This window comes from Cebus imitator, unplaced genomic scaffold (genome assembly GCF_001604975.1).
Source record: "Cebus imitator isolate Cc_AM_T3 unplaced genomic scaffold, Cebus_imitator-1.0 Scaffold32, whole genome shotgun sequence".
Taxonomy (NCBI): Eukaryota; Metazoa; Chordata; class Mammalia; order Primates; family Cebidae; genus Cebus; species Cebus imitator.
Genome location: NW_016107347.1, coordinates 3,816,423 through 3,832,018, shown reverse-complemented (window position 1 = coordinate 3,832,018; position 15,596 = coordinate 3,816,423).

The following is a 15,596-nucleotide window of genomic DNA, read 5'->3' as shown; positions in this document are numbered from 1 at the left end:
GGGAGGGAGAGAAGGGAAAGGGAGGGAGAGAAGGGAAGGGGGGGAGAGAAGGGAAGGGGAGGGAGAGAAGGGAAGGGGAGGGAGAGAAGGGAAGGGGAGGGAGAGAAGGGAAGGGGAGGGAGAGAAGGGAAGGGGAGGGAGAGAAGGGAAGCAGAGATGCTGAGAGAGAGACCTATGCCTCGGACTTCCTGGATTATCTGAATTTTCCAGGAAACTTTAGTGGATCCCTGTTCCTTAAACCCTCTATACTTTTTGAAACTTTCTCATCAACCTTTAAAAAGAAACTTGTGGACTCATTTGTCTTTCATCTTTTCAGTTTTCCCCCATTCTTCTTCCTGTGACCTAAGTAATCCAATAGCTAGAACCAAGAGAAAAGTGAAATAGAAAACAAGCCTGGATAATCCACAAACATAAAAACCAGGCACTGAAGGGTAGAACTTGATTATTTTCTGCTAAACCCTCGGTATTTATAACCCCTCTGCTCCCCTCTGTGGATAAAGGCAGAATTGAGAGGATTTTTTTTTTAATTCTATAAAATCGAAAAGCAGAAGCAAAATGAAATTCTTCTCTTCCTATGACTTTTTTTTGTGACCATGAAATGAAAACATCAGTGCACTTCCTTATAAAAAATGTGGGTTTTTTTTTTTTTGCTGATTCAACAACCTCCCCCACTTAAGTCTAAGGAATTCTAAACACATACCTGGATCTTACCTCTAAAATGCCAGGCAGAGGGTTTGAGCGGGAAAAGCCAGAGGGGGCCGTCATTTTGCTATAGGTTAGCTAGAAGACTAACACCCCTCGTCCACGTGAATCTACTTCACACCAAAGCAAAGAAAGGGAGGGCGTGTCTCCCTTTATGACCAATGATAATGATCCCCTATAGCAGCTGAAGGGTTGATGGAGGCTCTGAGAATAGTTTCATCTTGGGCTGTTTGGCTTTCAAAGCTCCTTCTGTCAACCTGCAGAGAAGGGTCTCCTGGGCTCCTCTGTTTTTATCTCCTCCTATCTGCTATTGTTTTCCCTTGCTCAGCATTGCACAGAATATGTTAGTAATGAAGAAACTGTGGTGCAAAGCTTAAGCCTCTGGACGCCAGAGACAAACCTCTAGGATTCAAACCTTGCCTGTGCCACTTACAAATAGATTGATCTCTCCGAGCTTCGGTTTCCTCATCTGCAAAACGGGTGATATTACTACTTTCTACCTGCAGGACTAAGTGAGGTGCTATTTGTGAGGGGTCCAGGATAGTGTCTAGTATGTAATGCACCATAATAAGTGCTTGGTAAATCAGCAAACCTACTCCAGGGAAAGGAGACTCCTCCAAAAAAGAAGAGCCAGGCTGGTGGAAGTGGAGCTTTCTTTGAAAAGAACCATATTGTGCTTCTTGATATAGTGATTTGTTTTCTTTGCAGGAAATTTCCATTTCATAATTAATCTCTACCAGGCCACTGACTATTCTAAAGTAAGAGGGTTTTTCAAATAATAGGAAACGTGCTTTTGGAAAAAAAAAATTAAAAACAGAAACGTACTGTTTAAATATAGTTTAATTAACTGGCAATTGTGGGCATGGAAATCAGCAAAAACGAAAAAGAATGAAAGAGTTCAAGGTAGTTGTGCCAAAAGACCTGGGCTGCATTCCTGCTCCGCAGCCTTTTAACCATTTTACCTCTGGCAAAGCCCTTACTCTCCCTGAGCTTCAGTATCTGCAAAATGGGGACACTTGTACCTGTCTCCCAAGGAGGTCCTCAGCATGAGGATGATGTGGTACAGTGGCGGCTACAGGGTATGCACTTAATGACTCAACAAGTGTTAGAATTTACACTGGAAAAGTTTCCGCCAAGCTCACACACAGAGTCCTACAGAGTTTGGCTCGGGACTCAACAACCTCTTTCAGCACGCTTCTTCTACCGAGCTGGGTCCTCCGGTTTCCCACAACTGGCTGATATGATGGCCGGTTCAAAGAACACTGCAAGATAAAACACACTAACAAGTGATAAAACGGACAGGGCTAAAGAGACAGTAACCACATAAAGAAAGAGAAGGTAGAACATTTTGTAAAAATAAGACAAAACAATTCCAAAGTTTAATCGTTTGGGGACTTAAGTGTAGACCATACTCTCCTCTGAAGGACTACTACCTCACAGCCCAGTGCAATGACTGGCATTCCCACGATCCCAAGCCGCTGGGCACCAAGAGCTCTTTTAGACTCTTTCAAGTCTGAAAGATCCTCATACAGTGGAATGTGCTTGCACCCCAGGGGAAAGGGACTTGCAGGAGGAAAGCACCAGGTTATCTCAGGTTATTTGGAAATGAACTTCAAGAAGACTAGGAGAGAGGAAGAGAGGCTGCCTGAGGTCCTAGCTCCTTACAATATCTTCAGAGATTTGAAGGGGCTGGAAGGGTAACCTCGTACTAACTATATAGAAGAAGAAACATTTGGAACCGAGTTGAGGTGTGCTTTTAGCTACTGGAGGACAAGTTGAAATGTTTTCCGTTGAAGAGAAAAAGAAGGTAGGTAATAGAAAGGGCTAGGTAGGTAGAGCTAGGTAGAAACATTTTTATCAATGTTTAGATTTTGTTGAACAGATGCACTGTGGTGCACTGAAGGTACTAAACTCGGCTCAACTCCTGACCAGATCAGACCACCTTCTGGTAGGGACATGCAGTACAGAAAGTGGGCAGCCCCTCAGCATAGGGGATTCAGAGCTTGGCTGTGGAAGCCAGGTGCCTGGGTTCAGACTCAACTCTGACTCTTACTATTTGCATGACCCTCAGGTAATCTGACTTAATCTCTTCTGTCTAAAATAAACAGCATATAGCATTGTTGTGAGGATAATTGTGTTAACACACGTGAGACACTTAGAAGGCTGCCTGGCACACTGCAGTATTTCCACCGGTGTTAGCTGTCGTCAAATACATTCCTCACATCTGGTTTATCTTCTTGTACTTCAGTAATAGACAATTGGGTTGCTTCAAGTCCTCTTACTACAAACAATGCTGTGATGAACACTTTCATGCATTCATTTAATATGCATTTTATACAGGCTGAATGTCAGTAGCTCGCACCTGTAATTGAGCGCTTTGGGAGGTTGAGGTGTGCAGATCACAAGGGCAGGAATTCAAGACCAGCCTGGCCAATATGGAGAAAGCCCATCTCTACTAAAAATACAAAAAATTAGCTGGACATGGGGGCACGCGCCTGTAATCCCAGCTACTTCAGAGGCTGAAGCAGAAGAATCGCAGAACCCGGAAGGCAGAGGTTGCAGTGAGCCGAGATCGTGCCACTGCACTCCAGCCAGGGCAACAGAGTGAGACTCCATCTCAAAAACAAAACAAAACAAAGCAAAACAAAAACCATTTTATTCAGTGTCTAATATTTGCTGGGCAATGTTTCTTTCAGTCGTGAGCAAGAGTTTACCAAAGGCATATGCCCAGGAATGGGTTGCTTACTCACCATAGGCTAGCTATCTGCTCACAAATTTACACGTGTGCCACCAGCTCTTGTTTCACCAAATGTTTAACAACACTCAGTGTTATCAGACTTTTAAATTTTTGTCAATCTAGGCTGGGCATGGTAGCTCATGCCTGTAATCCTAGCACTTTGGGAAGCTGAGAAAGGTGAATCACTTGACTTGAGGAGTTCGAGACCAGCCTAGCCAACATGGAGAAACAGCATCTCTACTAAAAATTAAAAAATTAGCTGGGTGTGGTGGTGCATACCTAAAATTCCAGCTACTCAGGAGGCTGAGGCACAAGAATCACTTGAGCCCGGGAGGCGGAGATTGCAGGGAGCCAAGACTGCGCCATCACACTCCAGCCTGGGTGACAGAGCCAGACCCTGTCTCGGAAAAAAAAAAATTGTGAATCTGATTGGTGGAAGGTGATATCTTAATTCTCAAGTCTGTTGAAAGATTGAGCATATATTTATATCATTAGTTATTCCAATATCCTCATCTTAGAATTGCCTTTATGTCTATTTTGCTCATTTTTCTATGGAATTTCCTGACTTTTGTTGTTGTTGATTTAAAGTTGTTCTGTATATATCTTAGGTATGTAGCACTTGCTAGTGTTGGATATTGGGAACGTCTTCTCCCAACTTATCACCTTTTTATTTTAACTATTTATTTTCTGTTTGTAACTTTGGAGATGCCACAAGAGGCTTTTTGTTTTGCTTTGTTTTTTGGTAGAGATAGAATCTTGCCATATTTATTACCCAGGTTCGTCTCTAAATCCTGGCCTCAAGCCTCCTACCCTGGCCTCCCAGAGCCAGGTGGGATTACAGGCATGAGCCACCATGTCCAGCCCACTTTATCACTTTTTATTACCAATGTTTAGATTTTCTTTATTGAACAGAAATCCTGTGATGCACTGAAGAGGCCAAACTCAGCAAAACGCCTGACCATATTGACTTGACTCTCCTTATTGATAGTCTGTCAGAAAAAGAAGCATACCTATTTCTGGACATAAATGTTATTTATCTCAGTCTCCACTGCTCTTCTACATAGAACGTCTAGTAGTCTTTCAAAAATTATAAGGCAGAAAAATCAAGGGGAAGACATTAAACAATCAAAGATCTGATTCAGAGATGACCCAGATGGTTTAAAGTATCAGATAGGAATGTTAAATAACTATTTAAATAACTTTAAGTAGCTACTGCATGCTAAAAGATCTGCTTGGAAAGGAGAGCAAGAAATATTGAGGGAATTCAGCAGAGAGATGGAAACCATAATTAAGAGTCAAAAGTTGGTTGGGTATGATGGCTCAAACCTGTAATACCAGCACTTTGGCAGGCTGAGGCAGGTGGATGACCTGAGGTCAGGAGTTCGAGACCAGCTTGGCTAACATAGTGAAACCCCATCTCTACTACAGATACGAAAAATTAGCCAGGCGTGGTGGTGAGTGTCTGTAATCCCAGCTACTTGAGAGGTTGAGGCAGGCACTTGAATCGGGAGGCAGAGGTGGCAGTGAGCTGAGATTGCGTCATTGTACTCCAGCCTGGGCAACAAGAGCAAGACTACAACTCAAAAAAAAAAAAAAAAAAGTTACACACTCTATTTTCATTCTTCTGGTTATTTTCCTAAATCCTTAAGACCTTTGCTTATGTTTGTTTTTTTCTGTCTTGATTTTTTGTTATTGTTGTTTGACTTGATAATTTGGCCAGTTCATCAGCCTCTTTCCCTTTTTGGCATCTCCAGGGCTGAGACTGAGGGGAAGAAATAGAGTTTACCAACTTATCAGATATAGGAAACCTTGTCTCTTATGTCTCAGCTGTAATCTTCAGGTAGGGAATGCTTTGAAGAAAACAGTCTTCAGTGAAAATGTCAGAAAATTACCACAAGGCTTAATTAAATGGAGAATCTATATGGTTTTAGGAAAAGGATTGTTTGGGTTTTTGTTCAAGTGGAATACTTCATTCTCTGGTAGTGCTACAAAGTGAAATATTGCCTAAATTTATAATAATATTATCAGGCACCAGATTAGGGAAAAAAATTATCTTCTAATGATTATATCTATCTACAATTAGATATATTTTTTGTCTTAGTAGTATCAAAGTCATATATTATTTATTACATCAACAGCCACATATCCTAAAACATCCAGGCTCAGAACAAATATTTTTGTATTTACCGAGCTTTGGTTATACTGCAATTTTTATACAACATATATATCCCTTTGCTCATTCACTCATGGTTTTGATATCCTAGATTAGTTATCTTTATGTTCTAGCGGTAAGATAGGAATTACTTAAAGAAGAGTTGCAAAAAGTAGCTAGGCATAGTGGCTCACACCTGTAATCCCAGCACTTTGGGAGGCTGAGGCAGGAGGATTGCTTAAGCGAGGAGTTGGAGACCAGTCTGGGCAACATAGGGAGACCTTATCTCTACAAAATATTTAAAAATTAGCTGGGGCCGGGCGCGGTGGCTCAAGCCTGTAATCCCAGCACTTTGGGAGGCCGAGGCAGGTGGATCACAAGGTCAAGAGATCGAGACCATCCTGGTCAACATGGTGAAACCCCATCTCTACTAAAAATACAAAAAAAAATTAGCTGGGCATGGTGGCGCGTGCCTGTAGTCCCAGCTGCTCGGGAGGCTGAGGCAGGAGAATTGCCTGAACCCAGGAGGCGGAGGTTGCGGTGAGCCGAGATCGCGCCATTGCACTCCAGCCTGGGTAACAAGAGCGAAACTCCGTCTCAAAAAAAAAAAAAATTAGCTGGGCATGTTGGCAGTGCTGGTATTTTCAGCTTCTAGGGAGGCTGAAGGCAGGAGGGTTGCTTGAGCCCACGAGGCTGCAGTGGGCCACGATGGAGCCACTGCACTGTATTCTGGGTGTCAGAGTAAGACCCTGTCTCAAAAAAAAAGTTGCAAAAAGGAAACTAAGGAAACAGAATTTTGCACATTAGCCCATTTTTGTAAGGACTTTCACAAATATTTGATATCTGAAAAAGAAAAAACAACAAAAGAAAGTTATGTGTTTGAAATTCTGTGGGGTAAGGTGGTGGGGCTCCAAAGAACATGTGCTTAGAACCTATGCAAGTCTCCTGGGGAAATGATCTCCTATCTGCTTTTTTCTTAGTCTAGGCTTGAGCTAATTGGGAGTATTGGCTGATACAGCACAATGGAGAATGGCAGAGAATTAGAATCCTTAATGCTGAAGCTATAGTGGAGGCCATTTATCCAGGTTTTCAAACTGTGCCTCAGATGCAAAAGGAAGACGGAGGCAGTAGATTGCTCGTCCAACCCCTATAACTCCCTGTCATTACCGGTATCAGAGTAGCTGCACTTGGATCTGTTTGAAGTATTGGGATTCTCTGTCGTTTCATTTGAAAAATGAGTTCACAACTTAATGTTAGAAAACCACTTATCTATTCCAACTTCATCATTTTAGTAAAGAGTGCTCTGATGTTCAAATAATTTAAATAAATAAATTGCCCAGGGTCTCCCAACTAGCTAGTAAAGGCAGGTTTCCAGAATCCCATCCCAGTTCAAGACGATTTCTTCATGTAGAGACTGAGGAATCCTAGATATGAGAAAGAAAACTGGTCCCCAAAGCTGTCCCGATCTCATGTTAAGAGTTGCTGTTGCTCTCTTGGGAGGCATTTGGGTTTTCTTCGAGCAGCTGAAGTGTAGTTTCATTACCTGTTCCCGTGTGCTGCTTTTTGGGCCCAGGCCACATTCTGAAAGTTGGAGGATATCTTTTTGGAGGGCTCAGAGGGCGTCTGTGAAGCTAACCATGGGAATAAAAATCATTTTATCTCATTTTTAGCACATGGGTTACCCTCCAACTTCCACCCCTTAAGAAAATGGGGGGTGTTCTCTTAAGGAGTGGAGCTTCCTGTTTCAAGTTTCTGTTTCCCAATGAGGAAAATAAAAATAGCTAAAATGAAACCTAATAAGCAAAAATACAACAAAACCAGAAAGGATACAAAGGAGTAAAAGAGCTTATTTATGACGGCAGAAGAGTAACTAATGACCCAATATAGTTTTCTTAATCCACCATGAAGGGTATAACTGTCATGTCTGATATCGTAGTCACAACCCACACGGGGCTACTGCACACACGAAAGATGGCTGGTCCAAACTGACATGTCATGGAAGCATAAGATACACACGATAATTATGACTTAGTATGAAAAAATAAAACTATATAAACTTCTCAATAATTCTTCTTTTGTTTTGTTTTTGAGATGGAGTTTTGCTCTTGTTGCTCAGGCTAGAGTGCAATGGCACAATCTCGGCTCTCTGCAACCTCTGCCTCCTGGGTTCAAATGATTCATCTGCCTCAGCCTCCTGAGTACCTAGGATTATAGGCACCTACCACCACATCTGGCTAATTTGTTGTATTTTTTTAGTAGTTGTATTTTTTTAGACAGGGTTTCACCATGTTGGCCAGGCTGGTCTTGAACTCCTGACCTCAGGTGATCCACGTGCCTCAGCCTCCCAAAATGCTAGGATTACAGGTGCGAGCCACTGTGCCCAGCCTCAATAATTATTCATTTTATTGATTCATGTTGAAATGACAGTATTTTGAAGATACTGAATTAAACAAGCCATATTACTAAAATTAATTTCACTTGCTTCTTTTTGCTTTTACTAGAAAAATTTAATTGCATGCTTAAATATATAATGCTCACATCATATTTCTATTGGACAGCACTGGTCTGAGAGTAACTAACACATGTCCATAACAATTGAGCTGAGAAGGCTGAGGCTTATTACAAAAATACCTTCCTACCTGCATGGCCACAGACTAAGGTCTCCTTCAAAGAGCAGTTCCAGACTCTGCACTCAGGCTTTCAGTGAAGGCCAGAAACTTATGTACCTTCAGGGAGTGGTCATTAAAGTTCTTTCCTTAAATGTAACTTGACTTTAAGCTGGGCTTATGTAGTTTGGCTGGCTTTCAGGGTTATCAAATAACAGCTTAATGGGCAAACAACATTCAAATTGATTTTCAAGTTCCAGTTGTGTGGAGTAGAAGCAGAAAAACACAACACTCCCTGCAGTGAATTTGTACTGCCTCTAGATAAATAGAACTAGATCTGATAAGACCCAAAACAAATTAAAGGGTGTTGCTCAGAGCTTTGCCAAATAGAAATCTCTAAAACTTTTATTCCTGATAAAGACTTATTTAAGTTTAGTTTCACTAGAGACCCCTTTCAAAAGAGATGCTGATATGGTTTGGCTCCGTGTCCCCACCCAAATCCCATGTCGAATTGTGATCGCCACATGTTGAAGGCGGGGCCTAGTGGGAGGTGACTGGATCATGAGGGTGGTTTTTAATGGTTCAGTACCATCCCCCTGGTACTGTCTCATGACAGAATTCTCATGAGATCTGGTGTCATTTAAAAGTGTGTGACCCCCACCCCATTTGCTCTTTCTTTCCTGCTCCACCGTGAGAAGTGCCTGTTTTCCCTCTGTCTTCTTGTTCGTTTTCTGAGGCCTCCCAGTTTTTTCTTGTTAAGCCTGCGGAACTGTGAGTCAATTAAACCTCCTTTCTTTATAAGTTACCCAGTCTCCGGCAGTGGTTTACAGGTGCCTGAGAGGAAACAAAGTTGAAGTTGTTTTGCTGGCTTACAATATACTTTCTCACCCTTCTGAAAACCAAGTTTGGGGTCTAGAAGAAATATGAGGCATTATACCTGTAGTTGAAGTTTGATTAGCATTGAAAATTGTTAGGGCTCTGATGGGGAAAAAAAAAAAAAAAAAGAAGTTGTTAGAATTCTAAAAAACAAACAAACAAAGCCAATACTCAAAACAAACAAAGCACATGTTGGTTTGAGGAGGCAGGAAGATAGAAATTCACATTTGAAATAGACCTGCGGTAGGCTCGGTAATGGGCCTCAAAGCTATACACAAAGATATATATACACTATATAATCCCTGGAACCTGTGAGTACACAGCCACAAAAGGGGCCTTGCAGATGTGTTAAATTAAGGATCCTGATAGCAGGAGAGGAGCACGGTTTATTGAGGTGGGCCCTAAATGTAATCATGCCATCAGAGGGAAGCAGAGGGAGATTTGACCGCACAAGTGGAGAAAGCTCACAGAGAAGAAGGTAACAGGACCACAGGAGCTGTGAGAGGAGTGAAGTAACATAAGCCAAGAAATGCTGGCAGCCCAGAAGCCGGAAGAGGCAGGGAAGAATTCTCCCCTGGAGCTTCCAGAAAGAACCTGTCCTGTGGACCCCTTGATTTTTGCCCCCTAAGACTCATTTCGAACTTCTGACTTCTAGAACTGTCTTTAGAGTAAACTTCTGTTGTTTTCAGCCACAACATTGTGGCCACTGTGTTACATGTAGCAGCAATAGGAAATGAATACAGGAGCCCAATGACTTACTTGGCAAAATTAACCTACAGGTTGAATATTTTTTTCCTTCACATTAATTTATATAGGCTTAAATCATAGAAAAAAGAAACTCTAAGACAACATTCTTGGGAGAACACATCAGAGTAAATGGTTTGAGTCTGCATTTGCTCCCTTACTTTTCCTTATCTTTCTTTTATCCTATTCTCTACACTTCCCAGCCCCCCCCCTTTTTTTTTTGGTGGTCCCTCTTTTTTTAATTGCATTTTAGGTTTTGGGGTACATGTGAAGAACATGCAAGATTGTTGCATAGGTACACACATGGCAGTGTGATTTGCTGCCTTCCTCCCCTTCACCTATATCTGGCATTTCTCCCCATGCTATCCCTCTGCAACTCCCCACCCCCTGCTATCCCTCCCCTATTTCCCCCCGACAGACCCCAGTGTGTGATGCTCCCCTCCCTGTGTTCTCATTGTTCAACACCCGCCTATGAGTGAGAACATGCGGTGTTTGATTTTCTGTTCTTGTGTCAGTTTGCTGAGAATGATGGTTTCCAGGTTCATCCATGTCCCTACAAAGGACATGAACTCATCGTTTTTTATGGCTGCATAATATTCCATGGCGTATATGTGCCACATTTTCCCTGTACGGTCTATCATCGATGGGCATTTGGGTTGGTTCCAGGTCTTTGCTATTGTAAACTGTGCTGCAGTGAACATTCGTGTGCATGTGTCCTTATAGTAGAATGATTTGTAATCCTTTGGATATATACCCAGTAATGGGATTGCTGGGTCAAATGGTATTTCTGTTTCTAGGTCCTTGATGAATTGCCACTGTCTTCCACAATGGTTGAACTAATTTACACTCCCACCAACAGTGTAAAAGTGTTCCTATTTCTCCACATCCTCTCCAGCATCTGTTGTCTCTAGACTTTTTAATGATCGCCATTCTGACTGGCGTGAGATGGTATCTCAATGTACTTTTGATTTGCATTTCTCTAATGACCAGTGATGATGAGCATTTTTTCATATGTTTGTTGGCCTCATGTATGTCTTCTTTTGTAAAGTGTTACTTCCCAGTCCTTTCTTTCTTTCCTTTTCCCCAACACCCTCCCCCTTCAGCTAAGTAACCTTTCAGACGAAACTTTAGATTTACTTTTATGTCTGGCTCTCCAAACCTCCAAGCCTCCATAACGTTAACAAAAACCTTCCAGGTTTTGGCGTGACAGTCAATAAATTTATCAGCTCTGCTTTATTGTCAATATTAATTCATTTATTCGATAAACAGTTAATGATTACCAACTGTATCCTAGATTCTGGGCAAACGATAGTCAACAAAGTAAATGTGGTCCTTGCCTTTATTTACAGATTAGTAAAGGAGATATACTAAAGTAAGTAAATAAATTAAATGCATAAAATTACCAACTGTGGTTCAATGTTCTGACAGGCACAAAGAGAGTACAGCAACAAGGAATAACAGAGCGGGCCTCTCTTGGGAGGTGGCATTTGTGTTGTAAAGGTGCTCACCTTGTAAAGAGCAAGATGGGAGTGGAGAGAGCATCCCACATGGAGGGACCTGTAGGGAAGGAGCTTACCAGTCAAGAAACCAAAACAAATCCCATCTGGGCAGAGCACAGGGAGATAGGGGGAGCAGTGGCACAAGATGAAGTGAGAGAGGCAAGCAGGGGACAGATGAGCTAGGAATTTAAGGGACATCTCTGTTCCCTTCTCTCCCACAGACTTAAGTGTCAGAAACTAGAAAGTCTCTAGCAATAAATATGCTAATAATTGAAGCTTTGCCGGTAGAGATGCACTCCTTTAAGTCTGCAAAGTTTATCTGGATATCCTCTACCCTCTAGGAAGCACTTTAAACCATTATCAATTCACACTTTGGTGAGAATTAGTTTTCTGGACTCCTTTTATTCATTTAACATTTCCCGCATGCCCTCTTTGTGCCAAACAATCCTGAATGGGGGTGCTGTATATGTTCTGGGTGTTGAGGACTGGCATGCCCTGTCTCTTCCCTCCTGGAGCCCAGGTATGGTAAAGTGCTATGAGGTAAAACGACAGGAAGGCAATGAGACAGGCTCTGGCCTGACCTGAGCAAAGGAAGAAGGATTCAAGGTAGAAAATAGCACTTAAGCAGGGAAGTGAATGATGCCAGGTTGGTTAAAAGGTTGGTGTGGATATAGACGGAGAGTGAAGAGGGGTATATTTCAGGAAGAAAGGGTCCTATAGGTTCAGCACACTAGAGGACCTCCGTGGAGTCCCGTGCACTGCCCCTGCAGTGTGGAGAGTGACGGAGAGAATGGAGAAAAGGGAACCACAGAGGTAACTGCAGTGCAGTGCAGGATCTTGAAGATGCTGGTAAAAGCATTTGGACTCTGGGATCAGAGAAACTGTTAATAGGTTATAAACAGAGGAGTGATAGAATCAAGTTTGCATTAAAAAAAATCATTACATGTTGGTGTAGAGAAGGAGACTGAAGGTAAAGAAGGGTGAACTCGAGAGAACATCCGGGGATGATTACTGGCATCGAGGCAAGAGATGATAGTGGCTTAGGAGAGAATGATGGCAGTGGAGATTCCTAATGGCAGAACCTACGTGATCTTTTCATCTATGCTTATCCACGATTCAGGTTAAATATAAAGTCTTTAGCAATGGTATTATTCATATATTGGGTATGATTTTTCTTCCTTTTCAAGAAATAGTATTTTATTTTTTATATAAGTGAAGCTAATTTCAACTTCAAGCCCCCATTCTTCTGGAAGTTGAACATCTGATTTTAGTCAATTGGAGGTCTCTCCATTCCTTCCTCAGTATTGCAGCTTCATTTGAAGAGGGAGGTCTGTTTGGATCTTGTACAGGTGGATGTGGGTGGATAATCTGGTCTCCTTGCTCAGGCATGGAACCCACTGACACATCCTTGGTCCCATGGAGCCTATGGCTTACCCAGGCTTCTGCCGTACCCTTTTTATCCCATCTTGATAACTTCTCAGGCCCACTGATCTCCACACAATGTCGAAACTATATTCTAAATGCTTAGAAAATGTCCTACTTCTTCTAAAACAATCTGGCTGTGGGTAACATCGGAGGCTGTATACATCATACCTGCTATAACAACATGCCAGGTATACGAACCCAGCCTGGTGTGCAGGACTAAGAGTTTCTTACTGGATCTCAGGAACAGATTCAAGAGATATTTAGGAAGAAAAAATAATTATCTTTGATGATTCATATATATCAGAGGTGAAGCTTCAGGAATGAGTCCCCTATTTTTTTTTTTTTTTTTTTTTTGTATAGGGAACAGGATGATGTCTTCTAATGAGACAGGAAGCTTGGAAGAGGAGCAGATGTAGTGCATGGGCTGGAACCTGAGGTCACTTTTGAACACAGGATGTGTGAGATATCAAAAAAGAGAAACTGAGGAAGTAGTTGGGATTGAGGGCAGGGATCTGAAGCTTGGATGAGAGGCCTGGGATAGAGAGCACACACTGTTTTTTTTTTTTTTCAGTGTAAAATAGGGGTAATGGAAGCCATGGGACAGACATTGTGGGATCCTCTGGAGAAAGAGAATATTGAGCAAAATGAGGAAAGGGATTGAAAAATAGCTCTGAGTATTATTTAAAGATTGGCTAGGAGAAGGAAGACCTGCAAAATAATCACGGAGGTAACAGGAAAACAAGGAGAATGTCATGAAACAAAAGCTACAGAAGAGAGAGCTTCCAGAGTGTGGGAGTGGTAAACAATGCTAAATGCCACCGCCAAGAGATCCAGTGAGATGAAAACTGAAAAGCATCCTTTGGATTTAGAAGTTGTTGGTGGCTGGGCGCAGTGGCTCATGCCTGTAATCCCAGCACTTTGGGAGGCCAAGGCTGGTGGATCACGAGGTCAAGAGATCGAGACCATCCTGGTCAACATGGTGAAACCCCATCTCTACTAAAAATACAAAAAATTAGCTGGGCATGGTGGCACGTGCCTGTAGTCCCAGGTACTCAGGAGGCTGAGGCAGGAGAATTGCCTGAACCCAGGAGGCGGAGGTTGCGGTGAGCCGAGATCGTGCCATTGCACTCCAGCCTGGGTAACAAGAGTGAAGCTCCGTCTCACAAAAAAAAAAAGCAGTTGTTGGTTATCTCACAAAAGGCAGTTCCAAGGTATGAAAGAGGCAAAAGCCAAGTTGAAGAGTCTACTTTGAACATGTGGGACATTCACAGAAACTTCAGAAATCATGCCTTTGCAGGAGAAGTAAATTGCCCTGGAGTAAAGGTTACTCAAAATTCACTCCGACAAAGCTTAAGAACAAGTTTCAAAAGACTCCAGAGAATGTACCAGTAAATTAGCTGCTTGCTAGAACAAAGTCTACCACCCCTTAAGACAACAAATTCCCATGCTCAATAAAAAAATTTTACAGTTTACAGTATCCAATAAGAAATAACTATATATGAGAAGAAGTAAGAAATTGAGACCTATAACCAAGAGAAAAATTAGTCAATAGAAACAAGCCCAGAAATGAAGAGGTGATAGAACTAGCAGATTAGTGGACAAGTACTTAAAATTAGTTATTGTAAATATGTTCATGTATGTAAAGGAAAGTGAATATGAGTAGTGAAAGATACATAAAAAAAGAAAATACTACAAGTGATGATATCAAATTCACAAGGCACCCCCCCACCCCACACACCAATGCTATCACTAGCCCAATAGCCTCTTTTCTATATTTTGTTTCATGTAACTTTGTACTTTGGTTCTCTGTATGAAAGTATTTTAAAATTTTCTTTGGGAACATATCATATATAATCCCAAAGAAAGTTTAAAGTAAGTTTGAAAGATGCCAGAGAAGTAGGGAGGTGGGTGATTGTGACAGAACTCCAGATGCCCTTCTGCCCTAAACTGCCATTGTTTGCAGGAAGTTTGAGACTTCTTGGCCTCCCACAGAGCCCCTGGCTAGGGCTCAAGGGATACTCCTTGGTGTTTCAGGTCCATCTGTCTGATTGGCTCTTCTGGCCCTGAGGTCTAATAATCCTGAGCCTCACTGAAGCAGGTTCTCATAACTTCTTCTTCTTTTTTTTTTTTGAGATGGAGTTTCGCTGTTGCCTAGGCTGAAGTGCAGTGACACGATTTGGGCTCACTGCAACCTCTGCCTCCCAGGTTCAATCAATTCTGCCTCACCCTCTCGAGTAGCAGGGACTACAAGCATGTGCCACCATGCCCAGCTAATTTTTTTTTTGTATTTTTAGTAAAGATGGGGTTTCACCGTGTTAGCCAGGATGGTCTGGAACTCCTGACCTTGTGATCCGCCCACCTCAGCCTCCCAAAGTGCTGGGATTATAGGCATGAGACACCACACCCAGCCTGCCTTTTTTCTTCTTTTAAACCATTCCTTGGGAGCTTTAAGGGTACCTTTTAAGGTACTCTTAAAATTAAAAGAGAAATATTAATGAAAAGAAAAACATTAAAGTTCAAGAACTCATATAAAATATTTGTGAAAATATCACAGCGAAGGTGGGCTTAAGTCAAATAAAACAATTTAGGATTAAAGGAGAAAGGCTGAGTCTTCTCTATTCCCATCAAGGAGGCATAGGTTTTTCCTAAAGATATTCATCCCATTAACATAGATCTCAATGATGAATTTGCAAATTTGAAACCTCTCATGTTACCAGCTTTTCTAAATGTATTCATATGGAGGAAAACAAATGAGCCTCACATTACTTTAGTCCATGGATCACTTTATGAAACTCTACTAAGCTTAAGTTTAAAATTCTAAATTATCAGACACATTTTTACTTAGAATCATTAAC